Here is an 8,070-nt window from a genome sequence, read left to right on the forward strand (position 1 = left end):
GCTTTTAGAAAACAGTTGCTTAATGCTTTATATTCGCACAACACTTTAGAATTTAACATCCATTACCAACCATATTGAAACCTTTGAGCCACCGCTGTGGTTACCAGAGGCATCCTTGTCCCCATTGTATATTCATGGAAACAGCTTCAGAGAGGGTAACCCTGCCAAGCAGACACAGCGGAGCAGACGTACAGCCAACATTCCAACACAGCTCCTTTGCCAGCCTATTAAATACTTGGTGAGGGACTAATTGGTTTTCTTCCAGCCTCTCTCCCAAATTCCACAGCACATCCTTCCAACTCCAGGTAATTCAGGTTGAAACATTAAGCTGGAAAATGTAGAGTTGCTGCCACAGCAACTGAGCTGCCTGCCATTTCCCCCATATTTACTTTAGTTTTCACTATTCTTCAAGTGGGAAGTGGCTATTCTCTAAACAGTGACTTAAGATAATGGGGACAGGGCTTCCCTGGTGGCGCACTGGTTGAGAATCCGCCTGCCGATGCAGGGGACACGGGTTCGTGCCCCGGTCCGGGAAGATCCCACATGCCGAGGAGCGGCTGGGCCCGTGAGCCATGGCCGCTGAGCCTTCGAGTCCGGAGCCTGCGCTCCACAATGGGAGAGGCCACAACAGTGAGAGGCCCACATCAGAGAAAACAAAAACAAAAACAAAACCAAAACAAACAAACAAAAAGATAATGGGGACAGGAAGGCATTTGGAGATCCTGTTGGTCTTCAGTTATCCCGGTCCACTCAGATAAAGTGTAAATGAGCAGGTGGTAATGTCTGTGCATGTATTCTCATCAGCTCTACTCAAAGTGTGGTCCTTTTACTGGTTTATGACAAGATAATCATAGAAACAGAAAATAAAACATTCAAACATTTTTATATTTGACAGCCATCTTATGTCTATTATAATAAACGGGGCTTTTATTTTGTATCTCAAAATTTTTCTAGTAATTAATTTTTATTGTATTTTACCAAAGTATCAATCTGCAATGGATGGAAATTTTTAAAAAAACAAAAAAAACACAGTCCTTTGGTGAAAGCTTGAGAATCACTGTACTGCAGTGTGAGCCTTCTTAAAAGACTCCTTATGTGAGTAGAAATGTACAGATTAGCTTAGTAAAATTAGCTAAGGCAACTTTTGGTTCACCATAACTTATGAAGCACAGAAATTTTTTAAATGACTGCAGATTCATACCAATCTTTCCATTTCCATAGGTAGAAAGATGTAGTACCTTAATCAGGAGGAAAAAAAGCAAACAGAAACAGAAAGGTGTTAGGTATTTTATGGCTTACAAGCTCTATTTATCTTTTAAAAGAAAAAATGTAGAGAGATACGAAGGACTTTTTAAAAGTTACTTCAGTCATAAATTATTAGAAAGGTATCCTTTAAAAATTGAAAGCTACAGATTACTTATAGATCGTTTACAGTGGCACCAAAAGGCCCATAAGGCTAAATCTCTTATTGAAACAAGAGGGAAGGGGACAGGGCACAACCATTAAAAGAATGACATGGCCATAGGCCCGACAAAAACTGGTTAGAACTCACTAGATCCAAGATGGCGGGAGATTAGATTTCCAATGGACCTTGAGCCTCGTTATATGCTCATTGTAATATATTAGCATACTAAATGACACACCCACCAGCACCATGACAGTTCTGAGGCTAACCGTAAAAGGCCGTAAAAGACCAAAAAGTGGGCAGTGGCCCAATTCCTGGAAATCTCTGCCCCTTTCCTCCAAATAATTGGAATAATCCGCTCACTCATTAGCCTATGAAATTACCCAGCCCATAAAAAATAAGCACACCATATTTTGGGACCCTCTCTCGCCTTCTGAGATGGCCCACGCTCTGTCTGTGGAGTGTGTTTCTCCCAAGGCCTCTCATCTTCTGAGATGGTCCACACTCCACTTCTTACCTATCACTTCATCTCCAAATTCTTTTAGAACGAAGCAAGAACCTCAGATTCACTGGGAACATGTTGGTGAGCTAGCCAGGAGAATTCGGTAAGCCTCAGCCTCTCGCCTCCCTTGCGCTTGAGAGGGACTACTTTATTTCCCACCATTACTCTCCCATTCTCCTACTCTCTCTCTTTTGCTTTCTTACTGTCTGTCGCCTTTTTGGACTTAGCGTCTCACCTCCCTTGGGCTTGAGAGGCACAGCCTTAGTGCCAGTCATCCTCACAGACATCTAGGGACCTGAACCACAGGATCTTTGCCTTCTGGGTTTGCCTCATCCACCATTTAATTAACTGTTAACAGGTCCAATTGTGTAAAAATATGGAATGCAACCTTACTTAGAGTTTGTGCCATGGTTGCAGCGGCTGCAATCCCTTGGGGAGCTCCCTCAAGCAGTAGGCTGTCTGTGCGCATACCCCCGGTATTAGGAGGGGGATGGTTCCTCCCCACGTGGTTGGGACTCACGGTGGTGGGACCATAGTTCACCACCCGCCTCCTGGCGTTTGTCCTGCCCCCTCCAGAGTCCACCCCGACCCCACTGCCACCATGCCCTGTTAGGGCTGGGCAGGCGACTCAAACTGCATGGCCACGCCCCAGGGATACATGCCTGAGCAATGACCCGCATCTGCCTTGCTGCCTCCCTGGGGTCACGTGATTGGGAGTGTTCTTCTAGGGTTGCGGGGGGCCCTCCATCTCCCTAACAACAGTCACGGTGCCTCTGCCTCGGCTGCCATATCAGCCCCTGCACCCAGCCCCACTGCCCGCTGGCCAGAGCATGTGTGGGAGGGGGGAAGGGGGAGGATGGCACCAAGGTCCCAGGGGTGCTGCCCACAAAAAGGAAGGGAAAAGAGAAGTTTTTTCTCTCTCACAAACCATCTGCCTTAATGGCCAGTGCCTGTTTTCTGAAACTTACCACCTTTTTAGGGAAAAAGGCTGGGACTTAAATAAGTCTTAGAGCCATGAGGATGTCCATTCCAGGGGAACATATCCCAGAACACAGGAATTAATCTATAGACTGTATAGAGAAACCTTCAGGAAGGTCACTCATCCTGGGTACCACAGACGCCAGGATAGGATACAGGCCCCAGGACTTTGGGGCCAACAGGACCGCCACATGGGGAAGTAGCTAACCCACACTGTGGATAAAGTCAACAGGACCATGTGGATGGGGATGCCTGGAACCAGTCCTGTCTTAGAGAGCTCCCATGGGATCTCCTAACGCTAGTGCTTCTCTCTCGTACAGGAGCACCCTCTCCATGAAGCAACGATGGGAAACACCTCCTCCATCCCCAAGGACTCACCCCTTGGTTGCAATTTGAGTCACTGGGACAAGTTTTCTCTAGATTCTTTAAAACGAAAAAGCTCATTTTCCTTTGTAATGAAGCCTGGTCCCAGTATAAACTTGAGGACGATGAGGCCTGGCCAGCAAACGGGAGCCTCAACTATAATACCAATCCTACAGTTAGACATCTTTCACAAAAGGCAGAGGAAATAGGACAGAAGTTCCTTATGTACAGGCTCTTATGGCCCTGAGAGAAAACCCGGAGCTTCGCAAGTCCTAGGTTAGGGAACCTGGCCGGCTGGGACCCATTTAGGCTACACAAAAGCCCTCTGTAGTGGCACACCTGGAAGAACAGGAGCCCCAGACAGAAGACCCAAGTCCTAACACTCTTCCACCATCTTCAGCCTCTCCCCCGCCCTATAAGCCTCTTTACCCTTCCGTACCAGAAATGCAGCCAGAGCCTCTTTGCCCCCTTCGGGAAGTAGTAGGTGGGCCTCAGGGAATTACCAGAGTCCACACCCCTTTTTCCTTGTCTGACCTTAACCAATGCCACACCTGCTTAGGCAGATTCTTGGAGGACCCGGGGCAGTTCACTGAAGAATTCCAGGCACCGACTCTCTCCTTTGACCTTACCTAGAAGGATGAAAATATTGTCCTTTCCCACTGCTGCACTAGTGAGCAAAAGGCCCATATCTGGGCACAGGTTCAAACATATGCTGATGAATTACAGGTTGCCCAACCACATCGATATCCTTTGGGCCTGACAGCAGAGCCTCTAATGGATCCCAGCTGGGACTATCAACCAGGCCAGCCTGGTATCATTAGTAGGGATCAATGATCCTTCGCCTCATTGAAGGGATGAAATGATGCGTAATTAAACCTGTTAACTATGTTAAGGTTAAAGAGGTCACCCAAGGCCAAGATGATAATCCTGCCCTATTTCAGCCCCGATTGGTAGATGCCCTCAGAAAATATACGAATATAGACCCAAATATTTTCAAGGGACACATTGTATTTGCAACCCACCTCATTAGCCAATCAACCCCTACATCTGTCAGAAGCTTCAAAAGCTTGCCATGGGGCCCTAAACCCCTCTCAACCTTCTTATTGACACAGCCTTCAGTGTTTTTAACAATAGAGACCAGGCTGAGGAGGAAAAGAAGGAACAGCATGATTTGAGGAAGGAACAACAGCAAGCCAGGCTTTTGGCAGCTGTCATGATGAGACCTAAGCCACCTCCTTCCTGGTCACCCCAAAAGTACTCCTAGAAGAACTCCACCAGGGAAAGGAACCAGTTTCAGCTGTGGGAGTCCTGAACACTGGCGCAAGGAATGCTCAGGAAACAGGTCCCAGCCTACACCCAAAACGCCATGCCCACTCTGCAAGAAGATGGGCCACTGGAAGAAGGACTGCCCCCAGCTCCAAAGGGAGTGAGGATATTCCCCCATGCCAGTCATGGCAGTGGTTGATTGACAGGACCTGGGACCTCCCAAGGCTCCTGAGAAGACAGTCATCATACACGGGAGGAACTGCGGGTGACCACTGATGTGGCAGGTAAGCTTGTCCAATTTCTAGTGCACACAGGAGCCACTTATTCTGTCCTGACTTCTCGTGCTGGGCCCCTTGCCCCTGAAACCTGCTCTATTGTTGGGGTTGAAGGAAAGCCAAAATTAAAACATTCCACCACCCCCTCTAACTTGCTCCTGGGGAAAGAGTCTTAAAACTCACAAGCTCCTTGTCATGCCTGAATGCCCCAGCCCATTATTGGGAAGGGATTTTCTCAGTCTTGGGGGCAACTCTTACTCTCCCTGAAGACCAAAGCCAAGGAGTGTTTTTGGCTGGACTATGTATTATACAAGACATGGACAGGCCAACCCAAAATATTCCCCCCAGAAATTGAAAAACTTACAGATCCACAGGTCTGGGATCAGGGAATCCGAGGGAAAACAAATTTGTCACTCTTATAAAAATCACCTTACAGGAAACTAATAACTTCCCTTCCAGGCGCCAATACCCCATAAAACCAGAGGCTCAAAGAGGCCTCCAATCCCTAATCTCAAAATTCATTAATTATGGGCTTTTGGTGCCATGCCAATCTCCCTGTAATACTCCAATCCTACCTGGTCTTCTCAGGAATCCTTATCTCTGCCACCTTTTTAAAATGCAAATTTTGAAAGAGGGTAATTTAGAAAGTGTCTTTTCTGTAAACATTAGTAAAAAGGGTTTAGCCATCTAGACAGGTGACCTGGATTTGTTCCATCTGCTGGAAGCCCAATTTGAATCCAACCCCTTGTAAATGATGGGTTTTATATTACTGTACCTGACTCGGGGCTGAAATTTTGAAATGGGAACTATGAGGTCTCTGTGTTTGTGTTCGTATGTAGCTATGTGTGTTGTAGATGTATGCTATTGCCAAAATTAATTCATAAAAGAGCTCTATTTAATTGGCTTAAAGGAAATTAAGTCCTTATAGCTTATATAAATACTCAGAAATATAAAACTGGACAGAATGAATTTCAGGCTCACGTCATCTGGGGAATATTCAATACTAGACTGATATCTGGTATTAAAGGGGGCTTAAGCTGGTTGGTCTGATTAATATAGACATGTCTTTATAGAGTCATCAATGTTAAGTATAGTACTTCTATTGTACCCAGGTTTACTAGAGGTCAAATAAGACCTCATTCTGTTACGGATTTGTCAACAAGAAAAGTAACTCGATGTGAAAAAAACATTTAAGGAAAGCAGATTGTGTGTTTTCAGTAAAGAAAGTGTGAGGAATGGAATTGCATTTAATTAAGGGAAAAGAAAATCTGTCTTCTGGTTGTTTCTGGATGGAAAAAAATAAAAGTGATGGATATAGAAAGTGATAAAAGGTTTGTGGAAAGTGGACCCTGAGAAAAGGGTTTTGTGCATGGTCAGGATTGACTAAGTAAGTTTAGAATAAATTTGAGTAAATGAATTTTAAAAGTAAGCTGGTGCAACACTTGAATTTGGCCTTTCTCTCTCTTAAAAGGACGTTTTCTTAAAATGTTGAACTGTCTTTGCTAACAGGTTTTAAGTTCTTTACCTTTTAAGTGATCTGTTCTGTATTTGAGTTTGAAATGGTTTATTGTCACTTTGGCTAAGTAACTATTGTCTCACAGTGACCTATGATCTTATTTGACCAAGTGTTTTAAATCTTTTTGACAAACTTCCCAAATACCAAATTTTAAAGTTCCTTTGATTTCCAGCTAACTTTGGGATACTTTCGAGGGCCCCTGAGGTAACTCAAAGAGAAGTATTTAACTAGGATTATTTCGTATGTTAAATTAAATGTAATCAGAGGTGTAATCAAGCCTTTTAAGTCTTTTGTCATTTATAGATATTTTTGTACTCTGACACTGTTACAAAAAGTGCTTCATCATCAAGAAGATTCATAGGAAGGCTAAGGAAACAGTTACAATTCCACATCAAGATGACGGCTTCCAGCCCGTACGGACTTAAAACAAGGAGCTGTCCTGCCCTTGTGGCCCCTAGATCAGGCATCCAGAGATTTTTTTTTTACTCCCTGACAGGCAGGGTCGACGCCCCTATTCAGCCCTGAAGCAGTTGTAGAAGACAGACCATCAACCCTCTGCTTCCCGTAAGAATACGGGAGTAAAATCTCTGAGGGGGGAATGAAACAGGAGGGAAGGGGTCACAGCCCAACCTTTTTAAGAATGACACGGCCATAGGACATGACAAAAACTGGTTAGAACTCACTAGATCCAAGACGGCAGAAGATTTGACTGCCAGTGGACCTTGAGACCCATTATACACTCGCTGTAATATATTAGATGCTAAATGACACACCCACCAGCGCCATGACAGTTCTGAGGCTAAGCATAAAAGGTCAAAAAGTGGGTGGTGGCCCACTTCCTGGAAATCTCTGCCCCTCCCCCTAAAAAAATGGAATAATCCTCCCACTCATTAGCCTATGAAATTACCCAGCCCATAAAAATTAACCATGATATTTCAGGGTACTCTCTCACCTTCTGAGATGGTCCACATGTCTGAGTGTATTTCTATCTAAATAAATCTGCTTCCTTCAGCTGGAACTCTCCAAGGAATTTCTCAAAGTAGTAGACCCAGGCATGCACAACAAAGACAATCAGGGCTTCCCTGGTGGCGCAGTGGTTGAGAGTCCACCTGCCGATGCAGGAAACACGGGTTCGTGCCCCGGTCCGGGAAGATCCCACATGCCGCGGAGCGGCTGGGCCCGTGAGCCATGGCCGCTAAGCCTGCGCTCCGGAGCCTGTGCTCCGCAATGGGAGAGGCCACAACAGTGAGAGGCTCGCGTACCGCAAAAAAAAAAACCAAAAAACAACAACAACCAAAAAAAACAAAGACAATCAGAGGAAGAGGTACTTTATCCGCTAATACAAGAGCTCCCTTTAATAGCTCTGGTAGGGAGTGGAGAACAGGCTCCTCTGGCTGGAGAGTACTTTGTTGCACTTCAGGGAAAGGATCTGCTTCTCTCAACTGGAGGGAATTCCTGTATGAAAGCTGGGTCTTAAGAGTTTAAATATTCTTAAGCAATAACAAATAGTGGAATGAGACAAGTCAAAGACACAATTCACTGAGGTTGAGTTCAGAGTGTCTGGAATTTGTAACTATATACTTTATTTGATGTCAACATCAAAGGAATATTTTAGTTTGTTTGTTTGTTTGTTTGTTTTTGCTGTACACGGGCCTTTCACTGTTGTGGCCTCTCCCGTTGCGGAGCACGGCCTCCAGACGCGTAGGCTCAGCGGCCATGGCTCACGGGCCCAGCCGCTCCACGGCATGTGGGATCTTCCCGGACC

General features: G+C 45.3%; 1 long non-coding RNA gene across 1 annotated transcript in view; it reads left to right on the forward strand.

The window, feature by feature from the left end:
• Positions 1–705: 705 nt before the first annotated feature.
• Positions 706–8,070, forward strand: part of LOC114488057 (uncharacterized) — a 19,900-nt gene continuing 12,535 nt past the window's right edge. Inside the window, exons 1-2 of the long non-coding RNA XR_003683745.2 lie at positions 706–2,010; positions 3,206–4,798. This is a non-coding gene — a long non-coding RNA (uncharacterized lncRNA). The remainder of the gene's footprint in view (positions 2,011–3,205; positions 4,799–8,070) is intronic.

This window comes from Physeter macrocephalus, chromosome 16 (genome assembly GCF_002837175.3).
Source record: "Physeter macrocephalus isolate SW-GA chromosome 16, ASM283717v5, whole genome shotgun sequence".
Taxonomy (NCBI): Eukaryota; Metazoa; Chordata; class Mammalia; order Artiodactyla; family Physeteridae; genus Physeter; species Physeter macrocephalus.